Source organism: Neofelis nebulosa, chromosome 12 (assembly GCF_028018385.1).
Source record: "Neofelis nebulosa isolate mNeoNeb1 chromosome 12, mNeoNeb1.pri, whole genome shotgun sequence".
In the NCBI taxonomy this organism is placed as follows: Eukaryota; Metazoa; Chordata; class Mammalia; order Carnivora; family Felidae; genus Neofelis; species Neofelis nebulosa.
Genome location: NC_080793.1, coordinates 53,702,898 through 53,726,882, shown reverse-complemented (window position 1 = coordinate 53,726,882; position 23,985 = coordinate 53,702,898). Strand labels below are relative to the sequence as shown.

The window sequence follows — 23,985 nt, the reverse complement described above, 5'->3', positions numbered from 1 at the left end:
TCTTTTTCTCCTTCTCTCTATGAGTTCCACAAGCTGCCTAGGAATCCATGGCCCTCCTGTGAACGAACACAGTTTGAATCAACCTATCAACAACCCTCAGATACAGCATCCAGATACATCATTGCCAAGGTGACTACCGTCTCCTACAACACCTATTCCAGGCAATCTGAAGAAAGAAAGCGCCGGAGCACTGGGCTAGAATCAGAAGACCCACGCTCGAGCTCCAATCTGGCTCCCAGTTCATTGGGTGGCCTTAATTAGGACTCTTCTTCTCTGGCCATTAGCTGCTGGCTCTCTCAAAGCAGTGCAAGGCCTAGGGAGGCTGCTAAAGCCCATCAAAATATGGTTCTCTGTAAGTGGCCTCTGAAGGTGCCCACAGCCATCACATACTTGACCTATGGTACAGGAGCCACAGTCATTGCAGACCACAGACTCCTTAAGAGACCCCAGCTGAATTATCAAGTATCTGTAGCTTCCTTCTGTCTTCCAGCTCCTGGAAATGAGGCCCTGAGGGAGCCTGACAAGGCCTGTCCTTGGAGGTGCAAACGGAAAGGGAAGGAGAGTCCAAGGCAGGTGAGGCCGGGGAAGGGCAGGCCGGGAGGAAAATGTGGCTTTTCTGGGCTTGGGGACAGCGAACAACAGGCGTTTCAGTGCTGTAGGGTCCACTTCCCTCCTACTTGCCACCTGTAATAGCCACCCAGAGGAAAGAGGGGGGAGAAGGGTGAGCTGGGGGTCTCTCTCCTGTGTCAGTGGCTCCATACTGAGCTGATGATTCAGATGATTTAGTGATGATAACAGAGTCAAAGAGGCTCTGGAGGAAAAACATAGCTAACCAAAAAGCCTCGCTGGGAGTTTGGGTCAGAAGAGGAAACAAGGTCTAAAAGAAGAAAGGCCAGGAGAAAACATCTGTGGGCCGGGCTGCGGGGATGGGGAGTGAGAAGCCAGCATCCACAAGCACAGCTGCCAAGGAGCTTGAGTTGCAGATCGTCTCCCTGGTGAGGGCTGAGGGGCTGTGAGGATGGCGGGGGAGGGGACCCAGATGGGTCCCAGGACGAGAGGCTCAGCCTTCTGTCCCCCAGAATAGCAGGTGTCGGGCCAACACCTCTCTCAGAGCTGCTGCTACCTAAATCGTATGCTGCAGGGCTGATGTGCAGGGCTTTTGTTCTCCCTGGTCCCCAGCCCCTAATAACTTTCCCACAAGCACCCACAGGTCCTGGGGTACAAAACTTCATCATCTCGGGAATTAGCTTTTATCAAGCACGTAGTGTGCTGAGAGCTGTGCTCGGTACTGTGAACATGCTGTATTAGTCAGAATCCTCCAGAGAAATGGAACTAATACAAGACCTATCTATTCGTCCATTGAGAGAGAGAGAGAGAGAGAGGGAGAGAGAGAGACTTATTTTAAGGAATTGGCTCATGCCATTGCAGGGCCTGGCAAGTCAGAAATCTGCAGGACAGGTTGGTAGGCCAGAGACCCAGGGAAGAGTTGCTCTTGTAGTCTTAAGTCCAAAGATGGTCTGGAGGCATAATTCCTTCCTCTCTGGGGGACGTCAGTCTTTTCCCTTAAGGACTTCAACTGACTGGATGAAGCCCACTTACCTTCTGGAGGGTAATCTGCTTTACTCAAAGTCTACTGATTTAAATGTTAATCGCATCTAGAAAATACTTTCACAGCAACATCTAGATTGATGTTTGGCCAAGCACCTGGGCATTATAGCCTAGCCAAGCTGACACATATAAAATGTGTCATATAAGCATCACCTATGCTTTGGTGCCTTTGATCCTTACAACAATCCTGTGAAGCAGGTACTAGCATGGTCCCTATTTGCAGGCCAGGAAGCTGAGACTGAAGAAAGCTAACAAGTTGCCAAAAATAATACCACCAGTGGTGACAGAGCCAGGACTCAGATTCAGGATGACCTGACTCTGGAGACCACTCTGAGCCGCTGCCCCCCCCCCCCGCCTCCCCCCCCCACCACGGTTTCACTCCCAGAGACTCCATTTAAAAACAAACGCCTGGCAGGCTCAGTCACTTAAGGGTGTGACTTCGGCTCAGGTCAGGATCTCATGGTTTGTGAGTTCGAACCCCGCCTCGGGCTCGCTGCTGTCAGTGCAGAACCCGCTTCGGATCCTCTGTCACCTCTCTCTTTGCCCCTCCCTTACTCACTCTGTCGCTCTCAAAAATAAATAAACATTTATAAACAAAAAAAATGCACACTTGGAAGGGGTAGTATGTTAACTAACAGTCAGTGAACCTATTGCTCATTCCATCATTCACCTACTTGGGGAGCATCTGCTTGCTCACGGTTTTGCTTCCTGGGTCAGCACTTTTCAACCTTCCCCATCACAAGCACCAACATCTGACTGGCATCAATGGGTACACCCAGCACTAAGGGCAATGCCTGGCACACTTAGGGTTTCTCTGCTCTTTTATATTACCCTCCAAAAGCACTTTTATTCTCAGATTATTGCCTTTCTGACACCCTTCCCCAAAGTTCACTTACTTATGAATTCCAAAGGGCATCCAATTGGATTTGGGACTTCTACATTCCCAAACCAATCAAGGTAGTTGGCTGAGTGGCTGTGTTCCCAGGGATTGGAAGCTGGGGTGCCCACCAACTTTAAGAGAACCAGAATATCCACCTCCTACCTTCACTATCAATGGGCCAAGGCTCCATTACTGTCCTGCCTGTGCTTGGAAACACAGGCATTCTTCTAACTCATAAAAGCAAAGGAGAAAAGGAAGAGAAATTTAGATTCTCATGTAGAGCCTTAAGAGATGATGAGTTTGAATTAGAAAGTAAAAGTTTTCTTGCTTCAGGCCCCCTGGAGAAGGGTGAAGAACCCAAGAAAATGAGGCAAGAAAGATGTCATCAGCTCTGTGCTCTGTTTGCCAAGGCCCCTTCTCCCTTTAGTCTCTAGGCCAGCCTTCTGTGTTGAACCGGACAAAAAGGGTCAGCAAAATGAACACACTAATTCCTCTTAGCTGATGGCCCTCAGACTGTACATAAGCATAAGACAAATAGTTCTGGCCATCTCAAATCATGATCCTGGCATGTTGCTGACCGAAAGTCAAGTATGCACCAATTGTTCAGACTCTTGCACTATTCCTGCTGTGGAAGAATTTGCCTAATAAATTTCCTTTCCATTGTGTGAGGGGGAAAGTCAAGCCGGCTCGGCCAGATAGCCCCACATGCTGAAGGCTCAGTATTTAATGCTTTTCCGGGTCTCTCCTGTTCAGCACTAGCCACCAGCCTTATTCAGCATTTACTCCCTGGTAGTGCCACAGACTGGTTGCTGGAAGAGGAGAAAGGCAGACAGATGTTGCTTCTCAGGTTTCAGAGTTTTAGGAGCCACTGGCTCCATGAGATTCAAATACCACAGGTGTTTCTCAACTTGAGCCAAGATGGTCAGATTACAACGGGAGACAGAACTTCATTATGGGCAGGGACATGAAATCAGAGATGGTGCGGTGTGGGCCTCTCAACGTCGCTGCTTAGGGCTGAATAAGTCAATAGATCGGTCTCACGCTCTGCATAAAAACCTGGGCTTCATTCTATTTTCTTTATCAGAGAACCGATTAAATAGCATTGTATCCCAATAATGATGTCTCCAAGAGAACCCCTCTAAGCACCAGATCCACTCTCCAGGGGACACTACTTAACAGCAAGACCAACACAGAAGAGTTGAAGGACTACTGTTGGTGGCCACCTGTCTCTTGTTGCCATGGGTTGGTTCCAACATGAAGGAATGTTTTGCCACGTAAAGAACCACTGCAGAACTTAAGTTACGTGTATTCTCTCTACTTATGTCGGTGGAAAATGTACAAGAAAAATGAAAGTGTCTTTTAAAACAGCTATTTTCTAAAGCAAATGGTGTGACCAAGAAAGATGACACATGAGCCAGGGCACCAAATTTTCCAACCCCACAACACATGGGCTCCTCTGCAGGATTGCAGGAAACTCATATTTCCACTGGCATTTGGAAAGAAGGCTATTCTCCGGTGGATATCGATTGCATATTTCTCAGGTCTCTTCCTTCCTTCTATCTTTCTGCCTTCATTTCCCTGATGAAAATAGAACAATCTCTATGATACCTCACAATATGTAAGAATAAGCAACATCTCTCGGAGTAGGTGTTGCAGTTCATGCCTGATTCTCCATGTTATGCGACGAAGTCACTGGTCTTGGAGTCTGTTAGTTTGGATTCTCCCCCACCTCCTCCACTTTATGTTTCTCACATCCATATGGAGTGATTTTGGTGTCCTGGCTCTTTGATTTTATTGCAGGATTTCCATGGTGAGATTCTGAGAGGAAAGGGTGGTTACACAAATGCAGGAACCCATTTGAAAAATCAAACATGCAGGACTTGGGTGATCATCCTGCCTTGAAATAGAAGTCCAAATGTAATCTCAATCATGAAGAATGGAAGTCAATACAATCAGGTGTAACCGGTCCTAGTAACTCGCGGCCTATTTTTTTACAGTGCAGCAGCAGAAAATATCTTCAAAACTTAAACCAAATCATGTCATTCTCTTGATCAGAATCTTCTAATGCCTTCCCTTCACTCTCAGAACAAAATTCAAAGTCCTCATCATGACATAAAAGGCCCTACGAACTCTGGCCCTTGCCTACTTCCACAGTTTCACCTCCTAACATTGCTTGTCCTTCACTCCGTTCTAACCACACAGGCATATTTGTTTCTCTAATACACAAAACAGATCCTGCCTCAGGGCCTTTTCACTTGCTGTCTTATCTCCCTGGAATGTTTTCTGCACCAACAGCCACATATCTAAGTCTTTATTGATTCATATTTCTGCTCAAAGAGGCTTTCTTAACCACCGTATAACACCTTGTCTATCATTCTCCATTCTCTCATGTTACTTTTCTTTATAACACTAATATTTTTTATTGTTTATTTTCTGTCTCCTTCATCCAAATATAGATGGTTAGTAACTTTGTCTGCATTCCTAGACTACTGCCAAGCACATGGTAGGTATTCAATAAATATTTATAGGAGAAATGAATGAACACCTTATATTTAGTGTTCACATATCTTTATATCTCTCTCCATACATATTTTTCCAGGTACACACACCTACATTGCCCCCCGCACACATCACACATGACACACATACTAAGTATAAAACATCTAGGCATGAGGTCATTTCAAGTTCATTACGTATTAATTGAACATCCTCTTAGTGCAAAGCTGCAAAAGTGCAGGGGCAAGAGGAAAGTCCTAGAAAAAGGAATAAAAATGGTCTTATCTCTCCAGCAAAACCACTTGCTGTTAACTCAACTAAATCTGTCCTCCTTATCGTAATTGTGACAAAATGTACATGGGAAATTATTTGTTTATCCTCTTATATGCTCTGAAATTTCACTTTACTTTTAAGCATGTCACTCCTTTAGATTTTTCCTTTTTCATATCATTGTGTCTTTGGGATTACAATTATTCTTTTACACTGAGTTACAATTTTGGAATTCCTGATGAAATACAATCCCAGTGCTGAGGTCGCGCAATTAATTCTTCAAAATAAGATTAAGAAACTCTGCATTCTGGATGGAAGACCCTGTATGGTGATTAGTTGCCTGAAAGAGCTTGTTACAAGCCAAATAGAAGGAGCTGTCATCCAGTTGATGGTTTCCAGGGATGAAGGCTCCAGGACCTGCAGTAATTTCATTTGTCATCGTTGCAAAACCAGATAGTCACGTGAGCTGCCAAAGCCTGCGGCAGAGGAGGGTTACTTGCCAACTGTCCTTAAGAATAGGAACACAAGGTAGACAAGGCAACTGCTGGAAATGAATTATTTCTGGCAGTTATATTATCATCATTATGAAAAATAGAGGCAGCGTGGTTGGATCTACTTGTAATAATTTCCCAACTCTGGGCACAAACTCTTAGTGATGAAGATGTTTCTAGAAACTATGAAGATTTCCACCAGCCTTGTCATTGTGAGAATAGGCTATGAGAAAGCTTTGATCACACAGGGCAGCCACACTAACCAGGAGGGAGAGAAAGAAGTGTGACCTGGCAGAGGGGTTTAGGTGCAAGCTGGAGGAGATGCACCTAGTTGGAGAGTCAGCAATCCCAAGGGTCTAAAAGTGCAGGTGATACTGAATTAAGCAATGGTGCCAGTGAAAAGTGGGGAGAAGCACGACCCCAAGGCACAGAGGGCTGCACTCTTACTCTGGCCAAATTGTCTATTTGTTGATTCATGGAAGTGCTTTGGCTGATAGCCGTGGATAAAAGGAAAGGACTCAACACCTGGAGAAGGGGGTAAGCAAGAGCTGAAAATGGCACAAAGACCATACATAGTCAGGGCAAGCTAAGTGATGTCATGGAAACAAATAATCCCCCAGCTCAGTGACTTAAAACCATGAAGGTTTGTTTCTTGCTCATACTATATATTCATTGCATATCAGCAAGAGGCTCAGCAAGAGGGTCATTCAGGGACCCAGGCTGAGAGTGTGGTCACCATCTCAAATGTTGCCTGTCACCTTGCCTGAGAGAAAAGAGGATCCCAGGGTATTGTGCACTGGTAATTAAATGATCTATCCCAGAAGCGACCCACATAAATTCCACTTACATTGGTCAGAAGTAATTTCACAGCCCCTATACAATAGAAAGCATTACCTACAGAGTAGGTAGGTAGAGGACAGAGAACTGGAAATACTGGTGAATGGCATTAATGACTGGTGCAACCCCGTCTTTGTCCAATGGGGTGCTGAGACTGTTGTCCAAGTCAGTGCTGATGTCCAGGGGATTTTGGGAGTATGCAGGATGGAAAACGGGAGGTGGGAGGGCAAGGCTGATCCTAAATATTTGAGACTGAGCCCACAAAGTGGAGGTGGGGAGCCTGAGGTAGCAGAGAGGCATGTTACAGCTCAGTGGTCATGATAACTGCAGGCTGTTCCCCAGGTTGGGTCTGGGTCGTGGGTCACTCAATTCCAGGTCCGTCCTCTCCCAACTGGGTAACTGAAACTACAAACATTCCTTTCTGCATCCTGATGGCTGCAGGTCCTCTAGTCCTTGTAGGAAAAGCCCATCAGAACATGTACCTGTGAGGTAATAGGGATGGGAAGAGTTGGGGAAGGGACGAGGGGCAGACACACCTGGCTCTTGTTGTCCTTTGACTCAGAGAAATGCGTTTGTTTTATTTTCAATGACTATCATTGTAAGTCCCAAAACCCAAGGGAAAAAATATAAGGAAGAATTTTCTGAAGCTTTTGAAATCCCCAGATGAGTTCTAAGGGGAGGTAGAGAACTTTTGTTTGCTTAAGACTCTCGAGCAGTATTTCACAGTGTAGTTCAAGGCCACCTACATCTGAATCACCGGGGAGCTTGTTAAACATGAGGTTCCCTGGGCTTCTCCCCAGACTTACTCATCTGGGGATGAAGCCCAGAAATTTACATTTTGTTCCCCAGAAGAAACTCAGAGTTGGAGAATCATTGCTTTAAAAAGGGATAGGATTGCCATTGGGGTAGCACAAGTTGGTGCCCCTCAGAAACGGAAAAGGAAGCCCTTCTAGTTCTATGGTCTTATACTCCAGGGCAGCAGTTTAAAGATTCCAATGGATTCCACCAATTAGTCCTGTTGTTATTCTGGTTCATAACTGTATTCTGGCTCCCTTGTCTAAAACAGTTCCAACTTCCCCTAGCATTTGCCCGAGTCTGAGCTACCAGTTGCTGCAATGGGAAAGACAGGTGGCTGGGCCAGTGGGGTAGGGGGTCCGCTCTCTGCAGGAGACAATTACATGCTCTGAAAAGGACAACCATGGCTTGTCCTAAGCAACAGAGGGGAACTCTTGTCAACATTTTGAAAAGCTGGCGCCATGCTTGAAAGGGGCTGACGGGAGCCACTGATGGGTCTGGCTGAAAAACAATTGCTTATGAGGAGGATCAGTGTCAACTTTGAAGTGAGCCATGCTCGAATTAGCACCATCGTGGTAACAAGCAGAATGAGCAGGGCTGAAATGACATATTTAGTCAGGAAAGAGGCCTGTGTTTAAGGGAAGGACTCTTTCAAAGGAAACAATGCATGAGACTTGGATGAGAAGCTTCTGGCTCCTTGTTTGTCTGGCTTTTAACAACCTCAGCGAAGTTCACATTTAGTTGAGTGGCTCATTCCTTGAATTGAGTTAAGTGTGTAGCTTCTGTATTTCTATGGCAGATGGAACCTGCCCTTTCTGGATTGTTGTACAGTTTCCACCATTCACGTGCTGTGTCCTTAGGCATCATGGAGACCCAGTTTGCTCCTGAGTTTCCAAAGGCGGGATTCCATGCCTTCCCCACTGACTGAAGGGTCTCTACACAGCTCGAGGGGTGAAGTTCTCCTGCTCTGAAGGGATCACCTCCTTCACGTGCGTCTGCAGAGAGTCATGGTGGTGTTTTGGGTGGTAATGGTAGTAGAAAAGTTGAGTGAGCAATGATTTTGTCCTCTTCCCAACCGCTGCCCTCCTTGCTTCCCCCCATTGCTGTTCACTCTATCAGCAGCTGCCATTCACTAACTTCTCATCTCAGCTCCAAACTCCTTGACTTTCTTCATGTGAAGTTGTTCTTTTCTCTTCACAGAGCCTCTTGGGAAAAGCTTCTCATGGCCAAACCAGGGTTTTGAACTGGGTCTTCTGCTCCTCCCCAGCTCTGGGTGGGAGGTAGGAACTGGAACAGGAAGTTAGTTATTCTTCCAATTACAGCTTCATAAGCCTTTGCTTTCTTGACTTCCTCATGTATAAAATGTGGGAATAATGCCTCCCTTTAAGGATAAGATTCAGTCTCTAAAAAGTCTAGCCCAGTGTCTGGCAAAAAAAAAAAAAAATCATGTGATACATATTTCTTGAATTTAATCAGACTATTTTGATTAATTTTACAAATGATATTATTATGATAATGACTTTCTGTGTGGAAACAGCACTGATTTGGGCTCTGACATCAGTCACATTATGGATGTCACAAAAAGCAGGATTTTTATTCTATCTGCCATATATAAAACAAACGGCTCTACTTGTCTTAATTTAGGGGTAAAGTGTTTTTGCCTCTTTCCTCTTAAAAGCATTCTTTAACGGAGCCCAAAGTACACAGTTAGAATCCACTATCCAGTTTGTAATTGAAATCAGGAGTCCATTATTAGCTTTCTGGATATACGCAGGCTGCTTATTTAATACTTCTCCACCCAGTTTCTCCTCGTTGGTAAGATGGGGACAACGTTCATCTTCCTGATGGTCATTTGTCAGCTGTGTTGTAAAGATGAATAAAAAGATCCCTCAAACACTTGCAATTCCTCAAAAGAAAATGTTGCCGTAGTAACCCAAAGCATTTCAGGTCTCGGTTCATTTTTGGAAAATTTTTCCAAAACTAGTTTCTGCGTGGGGGAAAAAGAGAGACATCACGTTAAAATCACCCATTCGGGTAACACCTAGTAGCTTATCTACAGATCAGAAATCACTTCCGGAAGGTTACAGAGCGCGTGTGGTGAGAGTAACTTGCAAAGAAAAAGCTTAGCACAGCTCCTCACGGCTCAGCCATCTGGCCAGCCCTCTTGCCCCACCGCCCTTCTGTCGCTCACCTGGTGGAGGGCCTGCCCAGGGACAGCAGGGGGCAGGTCTGCAGGTCCAAGACTAGGCTCGTGCTGCAGCAGCAAGCACAGTGATCCAGCCACGAGACAGGACAGCCCATTAATTGGCTAATTTTGCTTATAATGTTTGGTCACTACTTGGCAGGCCCTGCCGTCTCTTGGGTGGTATTTATTTGGGCTCCTTTGGAGAAGTGGTCTGGTTTGGAATTGTTGTTGTTATTGTTGTTGTTGTTGTTGTTGTTGTTGTGTGTGTGTTTCTAAGACATTTTTGGTTCCTTGTGAGCATTTATTAGAACTTGTGGAAGAGGAACCCATGGCTCTATCCCTTATTTGATGTTTTAGTTCAATGATGTCTGTCTATTTCTTCGGCATTTTGTCTCTCAAACCTTTTACAAGCCTTGGAAACATAGGGAGTTTTTTTTGACACAGCCCCCCACCAAAACCAACCTAATCCCCAATTCTTCCTCCTTCAGTCCTAGAGAGGAAACAGGTCTCCTACTATCAACTTCAAAGTCTTTAAGAACTTCCTAATTGTCTACTCCCCTTCTCTTCCCCCCCAAGAAAAGGGCATTCCCACTTTCTCTCTTTCTAGTCCTGTTCTAGAATTGCCTTTGTATTCCTCCCAGTTTTCCCAGCTTCCTCTTTTACTCATCAAAGATTTTCTGAAATTCCATTTCCTTTGCTGTGACCATTCTGCCCGTCAGAGGGATGTTGGTGACTTCTCTCAACACCCAATCCAGACGGTCTTTTCATTCTTTCAGTTCCCTCAGCTTTTGCATATTGAAGTTTCCTTAATTTACCTATTTCCCTAATACCTGCCCTTGGGGTGTGTGACTTCCCAGCCTCGTGGCTTTTCAGTATGCCAAGTCCTTAATGTCAGCTGTTGTCTTTACTTAACCTTGTCTACTCTTTCTATGGCTCCAGGTATTTGGGGTAATTTAATTTTCTTTCACAATGATGAGGAGCTCTGGTTTACAAATGGCAAAATGAGGTGCAGATAGATTCCTCAGAACAAATTAGTGGCTTGATTAGACATGGAGTTAATCTTCCAATGCATGAGTTATTTGGCCACATTCCCCAGAGTTTCTCATTTTTTTCTAGGTCCCACTATACATGTGCAGAAAAGACAGGAGGGTTTTTTTTTTTTAATTCTACGTTCTGCTCCATTTCCCCTACAAATGGGTGGGCATTTTATAAATGCTATATGATGAAAATGAAACCTCACCTTATAAAGAACAACAACATTTGAACCTTTATCTATTTTTTAAGCCTCTAATAAGCTCTCAGAATGTGACTTGTTTTTCTGAGGGAAATGATTTGGTTAATGGTCATTACGGTTCTTTTCAAGGATAAGATAGAGTCATTGAAACCCAATTCCTTTTGAAGCTATCCTTCCTAGTGAAATTGTAATTCTGGGGCCTGTGTGTGTGTGTGTGTGTGTGTGTGCGCGCGCGCGCGCATGCATGTCTTGGGGTCCTGGTGAGAAGAACCAAACTGTAAGCATCTTGGAGGAAACATTCATTGCTAAATTTGAACTTAAGAGCTCTCCCCTGAGCTCGAGTTTCACTGAAAACCCAGAGCATGGGCCAAATTCAGCGAAAGGCTTATTTGCAGTTGTGACCCTTGAGGGCTGGGCAAATTTGATAGTTCTTCAGGACTGATTTCTCGAGGACCCTGGGTGAGTCTGTGGGAGACGGTCTGGGTCCAATTAGGACTTGATGTGTGAGGAGGGTTTACCTGTGATCTAAAGGACACTTTGGGGGTCCTCTAAAGGGAAGCCACACGCATGCACACCCTCACAGAGACAGACAGACAGACATCCGAGTTACATAAGGTTTGCATGTGAGAGGCTTTTCCTAGTATATTTCACTTGGATACTTTCAGGTTCAGAGAACTGTATTTAAAAAAAAAAAGGATACTTTCTGTGGGAAATTCAGAAACCTGAAACAAAAAGAGAGACTGCTCTATATCCTCCCTGGGCTATGTTGGCCCCAGTTTTACTCATCTACTGGGGCCTTCTGGGTGATAGAAGGATGGTAATCACTGGTGCTCACTTTAGAACTTCAACTTGAAAGAAACATTTCTGACATAAATAATTTGCAAGCACCAGATCTAGAAAACCATAGCGTGGCTTCCCAATTATTAAACGCAGGCCAACACTCATGCGTGCTTTGCTCCATGAGATGCTTTTTACATAAAACAATTATATCTGCCTGTGTATCTTGTCACCAATCAAATCATTGCTTTGTGTTAAAGCAAGACAAATACAAGCCTGCATTCCTTGCACTGGGAAAAACCTAAGTGAATTATTCTGAAAATTTGATTGTGAGATATGCCTGCTCCATCTGAGAGACAGAGAGGGAGAGAGAGAGAGAGAGAGAGAGAGAGAGAGAGAGAGAGAGAGAGAAGAGAGAGAGAGAGAGGCAGAGTTGACCCTTTGTCCCTATAAAACCCCCACTGCAGTGGAATAAGCTTCTCACGTTTACTGATAAATGATGATAGAAAAGAATTAGGCAATTTCTACTTCTTAAAAAATAACCACGAAAAGCAACACAAAAACAAATCCCTCCCCCTCAAAAGAAACAGTGGGAGAAGAAATGTAAAATGATTTCCAAATAGCATGTTTGGTGAGGAATACAGAGTGGCCTCTTTCTCCCTCATGCCTCTGCGTGTTTTCCTCTTTGTTTTGACTCTGACCTCAGTTCTCCACATCTGGTATGATAGAAAGCAAGAAGACTGAATTCTACAACATAGCTGACATCTTAAAGGAAGTCTCAGTTACATGACAGAACTTTAGAAGAGCTTTTTCTACACTAGAGAGAAGATAAGGGGGAGGAAAGTAGGTGTGCGTGTGGGTCCGCTCATGCAAAATTTGTATCTAAAGACAAAAATCCTGTGTGTCTGGAAATAATTGAGACCCCACATGATACATAAATCACTGAAGGAAAATGCATAAACAACCCAGATAGCAACCGAGAAACAGATTAATGTAAAATCATATAATTTGGTGACACGTTGGCTTCTGCCTTCTTTTTAGGTAATGAAATCAAATGTTTGTGTAGTCTGGTTTCCAGGACATTCCCTTTCAAGTATCTTCAAAAACGTTATCTTATCTCTGGCTCACTCCCCTCTTAACCTTGGTCCGATGTCTAGGATAACGATGGTGAGTGCTCACATGATCCAAAAAGCAGTATGTTAACCGTACGGGGCTCAGAACTGTTCACGGGATGGAGACATGGCGTGTGAATATTCTGTGGTACAGCAGCAGAAAGGAGGGACGGAGGGCCTTTATGTTGTCTGATAATGCAGCTCTTTGAAACATTGCTGGCAGACTCTCTTCACATCATGTCACACGAGACAAGAACTGGGACAGGCCCTCTCTGCTTCTCGATTCATCGACCTGCCATACAATACAACAAACCGGCTTTTTCAACGCCCCCTGAATGAAGGCCCGTGCCTGCAAGGGAAATTTAATTGGATTTCTTTATGGGTTGCAACAATCCAATGAAAAATTATGTAAGAATGGCATGATTCAGTTTCAGCATGCACTTGAATAATAATATTTTTTTATTTATAACAAGAATTCTTTAAAAAATAATAAGAATTTTTAAATGAAAACACCCTGCACCAGCACTTTTCAGCTCAGCTAGACCAGGCAGCCCAACTTTATTCATGGTAGCTTGTGTTGTGTTGTGTCGTTGTCCCAGCTTAGAAAATGATTTTAAATGCATAGATTACATTCAGAATGGAGTCGGAGGCTTTCAAAGCACCTGGTTCGCCTTCTGGAAGAATAATGTTGTCTTTAACAATGTCCCCTGCTTTGAACCCAAGTGCATTTGTGAATCCTGGAGAGGAAGAAAATGTCCATCACTCCGTCCATTCTTTGGAACATCTCTGTGACCTTCGAAGATTAAGTCCTCTGTCATGTTTTGACATCTCCAAATTGGTTGAGGCAGCCTTGGGGATTCTTTCTTAGCCTCCTCCTGAAAGTGGGCAAATGGCTAGTGTCTGCCTAAAAACTCCCTCCTTGACATTCCTTTGCTAAGGCCCTCCTTCCTAATTCCATGATTTGAGGTGTCCTTTTTGGCTCCCTGGGGTAAAAAAAGAGCTCACTGCATCCACCTAAATCCACAAATTTTCACACAATTGAAATACAAGGTGGTCGATCATTTAGGCTCATGTCCTTTATGACCGTAGCTATCCTGTCATTTATTCATCAAATCACACACTCTTCCCACTGCCGAAAATACATCTTCTTCACCTAGTTCACCTGGACAACCCAAACTCTTCCTACAAGACTGGGTTCCAGCATCAACTCCTCTGTAAGGCTTCTTATACCCCTTCACCCATTCCAAAGAAAGTGCTTTCCCCTGCAGCTCCCGCTGTCCCTGTTGTGTACACACATACCTCTCCATTACTGTTCGTGTCACACTGTTAGCCATGGGCTAGGCTCTCTCAGTAGACGGTGAGCTGAGTATGAGAGCCATCCGCCATATTTACCGTTGTATTCTCTGTACTTGGATACAGTACCTGGCACAAAACAGGAATTTAATAAATAGTTCTTAAGTGTATGAATGAATCGATGAATGATGAATGAGTTGATGAATGGGTAAAGATAAAATATGGGTAGCCAAAAAGAAATCTATTTTTCCAAAGAAGCAGGAATAAAATGCAGGATTTTATACTCCCGAACCAGGGCCCCGTGATCAATTTCTATAGAAATAACAAACATCATACTCATTTATGTAGAAACAATATGCCTAAAAACTGTACAGTGGAAAGCTTTTAAATACACATAAATTGGTTGAACAGGGCACTCCAGTAACCAATCACTTGGTATTTGCATGATAGCTTATGATAATAATAGTGCCTGACATTAGTATGTGCCTTGCAGTTTTCAAAGTACGTTTTCATTCTCGATCTTGTGTTTATTCAGCAAATATTTACTGAAGGCCGGCACTGAGGTTATCACTCTGCTATGATGTGCTACGTTGAGCAAAATAGGCCTCATGAAGCTTACAGTCTAGGGGAGGAGGCGGATTTTAAGCAAATCATTGCACAGAAGATTTTAACCACAAAGAGTACTGCACATGAAAAGGAACAGAATAATAGGAGGGTTTCTATTACATTTTATTTTACTTGAGTTTTGTATTCTTGTGAAGATTGCAGATAAGTACCCACTATCATGTGTTATGTCGAAGCCAAAATGAACAAACTTTACCATGGCTAGTAAGAATGGAAGAAAGATTAGAATCCAGTTCTGCTTCCAAGTGGGGCTAGGTATTGAGGATGGCTTGAGTCTGAACTACACAAGCTACTTGCTTGGGACACTCCAGAAACGTCTCCACTGAGCTAGAAGTGAGAGGGCCCAGCTTTGTGAATGGGAAGGACCTGGAGGCCAGAAAGCAGCCCTTACAGGAGTGTACCACACGTGGGAGGCTTAGTTGTCTGAGCGTGTTCACGTGTGTGTGATGGGGCTGGTGTTGATGTCTTCTAGCCTCCTGTTATTGACATGACAATGGCCACTATTTGAGCATTTATTACATGCTAGGTATTTACAATATGTCAATCTCTATTTTACAGGTCACCAAAAGGCAGGATGTCACAAGAGCCAGAGCTTAGAGAAATTAAGGAACCTGCTCAAGAGCACACAGCCAGAAGGTGATGGGACGGGGATTTGAACACAGTTCTGGGGTCTCAGAACCTATGTATGCAGCTGTGCCTTCTGCTCTCTGACCTGCAGATCTCATGGTTTTATAAATTTGGCAGAGGCTGTCAAAGGAACTTTTCCACCATCTTTGGTCTTACACTGGAGCATAGATGTCAGAGGATTCCCAGGATAATCAGATTGGCTGCTTTTAAATGATGAAGATTAAAAATGGGTTTTAGACTTTGGTAAGAACTCTCTCTCTCTCTCTCTCTCTCTCTCTCACACACACACACACACACACACACACACACTCCTGCTCTGCAGCTTGTCTTTCTAACTCCACTTTCTTGTCACCAAGAAGAGACCTCAAACGGGTTTGGGGCCTCTTTGACTTCAATGGGATCCACATGTGTGCATCTGGAGACAGCGTTTGGCTAGTGGGAAAGAAATGAATTGTCATTTTCAGTGACCGTAGAGAGAAAACTTGATCCAAGAGCCTCTTTTTACCATGGGAAGTAGCTTTGTTGGTAACAGTCCTAATCTTCTTTTTCAGCGGGTGAACAGGGTAATGATGCTTTTGGCCAAGGGTCATAGGGAGTGTGGCACATGGGGGAATAGCTAAGCATTCACAGGAGGAAATGCAATCGCAGGCATTGTAAAACCGTTGCCATTCAACCCACTCCAACGTCTCCAGCCCTTCACATTTCAGTCACTCATAACTTTACGACAAATTCTCCTTTTGGGATAAAACTTTCCAAGTTCAGTCTTTGCTCCCTAAGGGTCAGCTTTTTATGGGAAATTTGTGCTAAATCAGCATAGCTCTGTTCAAGCTGGAGAAATACTAGACACAATACACTTTTCCTCCACCAACTTGAAAGGGATGGTCGGCAGGGAGCATCCCCTGAGGTTGCCGACTTGGGGACGTCTCTTGTTTCTAAAAGTTTCAGGCTTGGATACGCTCATAGTGATGATGAGAAACAGCATTGTCAGTTTCAGAAATGTCTGGATCAATGACAGAGCCAATAAAAGGATATTGTTGGGGAATGGAGACAAATGTGAGGGAGATTGGGAGGCAGTCAGCGAATGAACAAAGAGATAGTATAACACAGAAAATATCAATTGAAAGGGACTTCTCTGATTCATGGGGGGAAAGAAACCAACAAACTTTCAGTTTTAAATGGGAAAACATAATTCTAGAACACACCCATCTGTGCAGGCAGTCACAAGAGCTAGTCTCTTAAATTGGCTAGCTGACGTCTTCTGAGGATCTACCAAGAGTCAGACAGCACATGAAGCCATTGGCATTATGTTCCTTCATTCTCACCACAAGCCCTTATGGCAGAAATTACTATCCCCATTTTACAGATTGGGAAACAGAAGCTTGTTTGTTCATATAGCCAATAAATATTTGAAGAAGCTTTTCATAGAATTAAAATGGTGAACACAACCACAAAGTCCCCTTCTCAGGAAAATCACATTCATGTGGGGCAGGGCAGAGATAGGTAATAACCAGTTACATGCCAAGCAGCTATAAGGATGATGTAGAAAAATAAACCAGGTGTGAGATGCATCAGGGGCCAAGGCAGAGCTCCCTGATGAGGTGACATGTAAGCATAGCCAGGAGGAGAAGTGTTCTTCGTGGCTGAAGCACAGAGAACAAAAGAGAGGGTGATAAGACATGAAGTTAGAGGGCTAGTCAAGAGCAAGATCACACAGGGTTTTGTGGGCCTTGAGAAGGCTTTACATTTTATTTTAATTGCAAAAGCAAGGAACTGGAGGGCGAGGGAACAGCACACATTCGACTGCTATAATAATAGAAGAAGATGGAAGTCTAATTCTCTCTCATGCAATATCCAGAGGCAGGAGGTCCAGAGTTGTTAGAATGGCTTCCCTGGAGCGTGATGATGGACATCAGCTCACCAGCAAGAAAGAAGAGAGGGAAGCAGAGGAGCCTCTGCTTCTCTAAACAAGTGGCATTGTACATGTTGCTTCTGCTCATGGACTACGTGCTCCAACCTAGTCACATGAGCACACCAACTGCAATGGAAGCTAAAGACAGAGTCTCCAGTCATCACCAGATAAAGTTTGGAGTGTCTGTTATTAAGGGAAGAAAGGGAGAATGGATGTTGGGGGACAGCTAGGATTCAGTCACAGAAGGTTTTGACTAGAGGAGTAACATGGTCTGATCTTATGTTTTTAAAAGACTGCCCTAAACATTGGCTTGAAAAATCATCTGGTGGGGCAGGAATGGAAATAAGAAGCCGAATTAGGAATGAATTTTAATAATCCAGATAATGAATAATGATGGCACATTCTAGGGTGACAGGATTAAAGATGTTGAGGAGTGTCCAGATTCTGGGTATATTTAAAAGTAAAGCTAGAAAGATTTCCTGATGGATAAAAAAGTGAGGTCAAAGATGACTCTGAAAATTTTTAAATTTTTTTTAACGTTTATTTATTTTTGAGACAGAGAGAGACACAGCATGAATGGGGGAGGGGCAGAGAGAGAGGGAGACACAGAATTGGAAGCAGGCTCCAGGCTCTGAGCCATCAGCCCAGAGCCTGACGCGGGGCTCGAACTCGCGGACCACAAGATCGTGACCTGAGCTGAAGTCGGACGCTTAACCGACTGAGCCACCCAGGCACCCCTGAAAATTTTTAACTTGAATACTAAGAGAATGGACTTAACATTTACTGAGATGGGTAAGAGTGGGTAAAGGGCAGGTTTGGGGTGAAATTAAGAGTCTGGTTTTGGACATATTAAGTATGGGATGACTATCAATCATCCAAATAGAAATGTCTGAAAGGAAGTTAGAATTGGATCCTCACATTTGGGAAGAAGATCAGGGCTGGACATTTAAAGCCACAGTCGCGATAGATAATGACCTTGGTATACCTAAGATCCCTACACACACATCTGTCTTATGATAAATCCTCTGCTTTCTCCACTAGGCCACAGTAGCAATCTGACCCTCCATCACCTGGGAACTGCTGGTCTACCTCTTCAGACCTATTGCTATTGCTCCTCCCTTCTTCTTCTCCCCCTACACCTTGCTTCAACTTTAATTTGTACTTTAATTTAACTTTAATTTCTTTCTTTCTAAAGAAAGAAAACAAAATATGTTTGAGTCCAAGAGAGAGACTACCCAGAAATCTGTGTCCTAAGGGCCAGAAACCCTAAAAGGTAATCTAAAGAACATGAGATGAGAAACAGAGCTGAGATGGAAAGCTGGTGGACTGGGGTCACCAGATAAAAGGAGTCATGAGTCTTTGAAAGAACAAGTCATAGATAAAACAGTGGGGTGAGGTGGCAGCTGGGATGGGTGGTTGAAGTTGTCAGGAGAATAGAAGGAGGAATACTGCCAGAGCCCAGGAAGTTAGATGAAGAGCTTCTGGGACCATGTCTTTGAATGTGCTGAAAGTGTAGGGCTAACCTTTAGTTCAGAGCTCTGTTTACCTAGTCAAGACAGCTGCTTAAAGGAGCTGTTCATGGTACAGCTATTAAAAGCAGCTTTTATAAAGATATCATGGGGGCCTGGGAGAGCCTTAAAATAAATTTCCTTTAATTTTCACCATCTCTTTGTGTCTACCAAGACTTAAAATAAATTTCCTTTAATTTTCCTTATCTCTTTGTTTCTACCAAGACTACATTAGCTGAAAAAGAGCATGATTCCAGAAGAATAGGGAAAGTTGAGAATGCTATCATTAAACTTTGCTTCTGTGGTCTTTCAGATGAAGGTGGAACTTCTCTAGGCCAGAGTCACCCCAATCAAACATCTCCAGATAGGTCATGTAGGTGGGTGAAGTGGGCTGGGTGCAGCTCCGGTGAACTGGAGAGAGTATCCTGGTCTAAAGAGGCAGCGATTAGATGGCTTCAGCCCTGCAGAATGGGTCTCAGTGTTACCAGATCTTCTCCTTCCAAGGGAAGCCAGAAATGTGGGTTTTTAAAGCCAGAAATCTGATTTCTGAAACTTCGGCTCTATGAAAGACATTGAAAATGAATTAAAAAATAGGCCAAAAACTGACAGAAAATATTTGTAAAACACATACGTAGTAAAGGATGTGGATTCCAAATCCACAAAGAACTCACCAATAAGAAAATGAGCAACCCAATTAAAATGGGCAAAAGACCTGAACAGACACTTCAGTAAAGAAGATACACAGATGGCAAATACGCATATAAAAATATGCTCGACATCATTATCACTTGTGGAAACTGTCAATTAAAACAATAATGAGGGTGCCTGGGTGGCTCAGTCAGTTGAGTGTCTGACTTTTGATTTTAGCTCAGGTCATGATCCCAGGATCGTGGGTTTGAGCCCCGTGTCAAGCTCTCTCTAAAAAAAAATAAAAAATAGGGGTGCTGGGTGGCTCAGTCAGTTAAGTGTCCGACTTTGGCTTAGGTCATGATCTCGCAGTTTGTGGGCTCAAGCCCCGTGTCTGTCTCTGTGCTGACAGCTAGCTCAGAGCCTGGAGACTGTCTTTGGATTCTGTGTCTCCTTCTTTCTCTCTGTCCCTCCCGTGCTTTCTCTCTCCCTCTCTCTCTATCTCTCAAAAATAAATTGAAAAAAACATAAAAAATAAAAACAAAAAAAACCAACAATGAGATACTACTACAACCTATTAGAATGGGTAAAATCCAAAATACTGACAACACCAAATGCTGGTGAAGATGTGGAACAATAGGAGTTCTCAGTCATTGCTGGTGGGAATGCAAAATTGTGTAGTCACTTTGAAGATAGTTTGGCCATTTCTTACAAAGCTAAATATAGTCTTAGTATGTGCTCCAGTAATCATGTTCCTTGGTATTTATCCAAATTTGTCAAACACTTATGTCATACGAAAGCCCACAGATGGGTGTTTATAGCAGTTTTATTATAATTGCCCAAACTTGTGAGCAACCAAGATATCTTTCAGCAGGTAAAGGGGTAAACAAACTGTGATACATCTTTCATGTAGAAAGAAACAGCCATCAAGCCATGGAAAGACATGGAGGAAACTTAAATGTACATTGCTAAGTGACAGAAGCCAATCTGAAAATGCTACATACTATTTGATTCCAACTATATGACATTCTGGGAAAAAGAGCAAAACTACAGAGACAGTAGGAAGATCAGTGAATGCCAGGGGGGGTTAGGGAAAGGGAGAGATGAACAGGCAGGGCACAGGTGATTTTTAGGGCAGTGAGACTATTCTGTATGATACTACGATGGTGGGAACTTGACATTGTGCATTTGCAAAACCCATAAAATGTGCAACACAAAGAGTGAACCCTAATGTGAACCGTGGACTTTAGTTAATAATCATGTATCATTATTGATTCATCAATTGCAACAAGTATATCACACTAATGCAAGGTGCTAATAATAAGGGAAATGGGGGGCAGAGCAGAGAAAGGATGGAGGAAGGAGTCAATATCTAGAAACTGTACTTTCTACTCAATTTTTCTGTCACCCTAAAACTGCTACAAAAAATAAAATCTAGCAATTAAAAAACTCTTGATTTTGAAAATTTGGCTGCTATTTCAATATTGAAGGAAAATAAAACCATTGTATAGGTCAGGAGAAATTCATTTGTAAGCTGACCATGAGCTGCTTGATTTTACTTCTGCACCATGTGCCTGTGGCAGCCCCAAGGTCACTGCCATCAATACCAGGCTCCATGGGACACAGCTCGAAGACACGGACCACTCCAATCTCCTGTCTTTAAAGAGGAGGAAATGGAGGCCCATAAAGGTAAGGTGACTCACTCAGGGTGACCTGGCTCATTGGTGACAGAGTTAAGACTGAGATTCTAGCTTCTTCTCCAACACGCCTTTCCTAAGGCCTCAAGCCCTCAGCTTCATCATTGCCTAATGAAAAAGAAAGGGCCAGGTGGGCTCATTTTCACAGAGGCAAATGTTGAATCATTGAGGCTTGGACTTGGAAAAGGGAAGACAAAAATGGATTGGAGAGATTAGCCAAACAGAGAAGGGAAGCTGTGGACAAATGCATCAAGACTGACCTCAAAACTACTTCACTGCCATTGCCTCGCTGGAATCCCACCTGGGAAGCCACTTGGAGAACTGTGTGTAATGGCTCATCTGCTAGACTTCCCGGGCTGGTAAATGGTTGGTTCTGTCCTAAAACTTGGCCCTTTCTTGAAAAAATTCTGAAGACTACCTTGAAATATCACCTTCAATGGCTTGCTAAACCCTCCATATGTTCAAACTCCTCATAGTCAGTGTCCCTGAAGACAAGCCTTTGCCTCTTACAGGATCCAGTTAGAATGGAAAAATCATCCCTGAGTTGGAAAAGTTACAGACCCCTTATCATCCTTTCCCTAGATAAATTTAGTGGAGGGTGATAGGAAGAGGGGCGCTGACATCTGTTGGGAACTGAGCCTCAGTGTACTCAGTCTCATTCCCACAGCCCCACAATGAGTTGGTAAATGAATCCTGGATTACAGGGGAGAAAACGAAAACTCACCATAGTGACGCGAATATCTGAAATCTCGCAGCTACCTTGTGGACCCACATCTCAAGCCACACTGGTGTCACCAATTGTTGCCACTTGCAGGTTGGATTACGTCACCACCTGGCACCCAGCAGGGCCCTCTTCTGTTACTCAACTCTGAATGCGCTAATGATGGATCTTTAGGATTGAGAGGGAAAATTCAAGGATCTGCTAGTGGAGTTCCTCCTTCCTAGCTCCTCGCTGCTGTCCTTTGGTAGAGAAAGATCCAATCTTCTGGCAGGAAGCTTCCTGCAAGGCCATGATTACACTTCATTTTTGATCCTGGTCATAGATTGGGAAGGATGTATGAGTGTGTGCTGAAGACACTTGGGCGATGCTAAGGATTTGGGGGGAAGACAGCATAGCATTTATGGAGTGCCTGTGAATGGAGTGCCTTAGTGCCATTACTGAGCACTAAGGGTCCAGGCCATGAGTTATTTCATCCTCACCACCACCTTGCAAGGCAGCGTAAGCCCTATCGCCACAATTTTATAAGACAAATGAAGAACTTGGAGGTTAATTGTTTGCCCAAGGTCATGTAGGTCCTAAACGATAAAGCTCGAATGCGAACTTAAGATATGGGACTCCCAACCCTCTACCGTAATGCCTCCTTGGCACCTACCAAGTAGACGGGGTTGGTGTTTTGGTGTCTTGACTGTGTGATTGAACCCATGAGGCAGGAGCAGTTGGTTACAAACATCCGCGGTCCGGCATCCTGGCTTCATCATATACCAGTCACTTAGCATCTCTCTGCCTGAGTTTCCCATCTGTAAAATGGGACTAATGGTACCGATCTTGTAGGGTGACTATGAGGTGATATGCATAAGGAACCTAGCTCTTTTTTCCCCAACTTAATGAAAGAGAAGAACGAGTTTCCGAGAGATTAAGTCACTTGCCAAAGATCACACAGCTGGTGAGTATATTGCCTTCTTGGACAGGAGGGAGAGGGGAGCTGGGGGCGGCTTCTGAAATGAATGTAATTCACTCTAAAACGAATGTAATTTGGACACCAAATGCAGTGGAGAGCATCGGCCTCTAATAGAGAAAATATGATTTAGTGGTTGGTTTTTAAACTAAACAAATTTACTGTGGTCTCTAAATGAGTCTCATGACAAGAACAAAACATTTCTTTTGCCCCAGATTACCAATATCACATGTTAAGGAGAGAAAACCAGATGGCTCTTAAGCTGGTGTCGGTAGAAATATATATAGGTGGGTTGTTTTTTATAGCTGTTGGCATATAAAATAAGTCATTATTCTAAATAGAAAAATATTGATGATGTCATCGAGGCCATTGAAAGACACATCAACCTGATCTGATGAACTGGGAAATCAATAGATACTTTCCAAACAAGATGACGTGCCTTTTTAATTGGTTGTGTGAGTGTGATATACTGTATACTGCAAAGTTCAAAGTTAATTCTCCCTGGTTTGGGGTTTTGATTGCCGTTTCTGTACGCAGGCACTTTTCCATCCGCTTAGTGTACTATTAACAGTAATAAGAGTCATGCGTGTTTCATTCCAACAGGGGCAAATTTATCGTTATGTCTGCCAACGACAGAATAAGATGGCATTGCTACCTACTTGCCGGGTGGTCATGGGATAGCTGGTGTGGGTTTGGTCGGCCTTCAATGCACGGGACATCAGCCAAAGAATGTCCCATTTGCTGTGGGATGTTATGTTAATCAGAGGCAGGCGAGTCAGTAGCTAATCCAATCAATTCTGGTGGTGGTGTCTCTGAGCAATTGCCCTGGCCTCAAATGCAGCCCAACTGACCCGTGGAAACACATCCTTGTCCTTGAAACACCTTGTGGGAAAGGGCTTGAGGTCAGGGTTTAAGATCAAGTGGAGGTGGAGTCTTGCTGCTGTTGTCACATGGCTTCTTTTGAGGCCTGTGCAGTGTTTTTCTGATAGGCAGCTTTCCAAGAAGCAGGCTTTGGTAAACACTTAAAGGGTTTGCCCCAAAGGACTTGACATCCCTTTATGTATTTCTTGGTGCCTTTTCTTGATTTGCTTGGGGTAGATTTCCTTTGGGAAAGTGGCTGCAGGTCCAGAGAGGCCCGCAGGAGGGAAGACAAGAAGATTCTGAAAAAGGCCCATGAAATTAGCGCTTCTAGAAACTTAGAAAATGGTTAGTCCTTTCTTTGTAGGCATGGAGGAATTTGAGCTTATAGTAGAGCTGAGAAAAGTGGGTCGAATGAATATCAAGCTGATTAAAAAAATTTTTTTTTTAAATATTTGCATTGCAGCGTGGTGTTTGGGTG

General features: G+C 43.7%; 1 long non-coding RNA gene across 1 annotated transcript; it reads left to right on the top strand.

Moving 5' to 3' along the window:
• The first annotated feature begins 6,440 nt into the window (after window positions 1-6,440).
• Window positions 6,441-15,472, top strand: LOC131490880 (uncharacterized). The gene is made up of 2 exons (XR_009251246.1): window positions 6,441-6,544; window positions 15,161-15,472. It is a non-coding gene; the product is annotated as an uncharacterized LOC131490880 (long non-coding RNA).
• The last annotated feature ends 8,513 nt before the right edge of the window (window positions 15,473-23,985 follow it).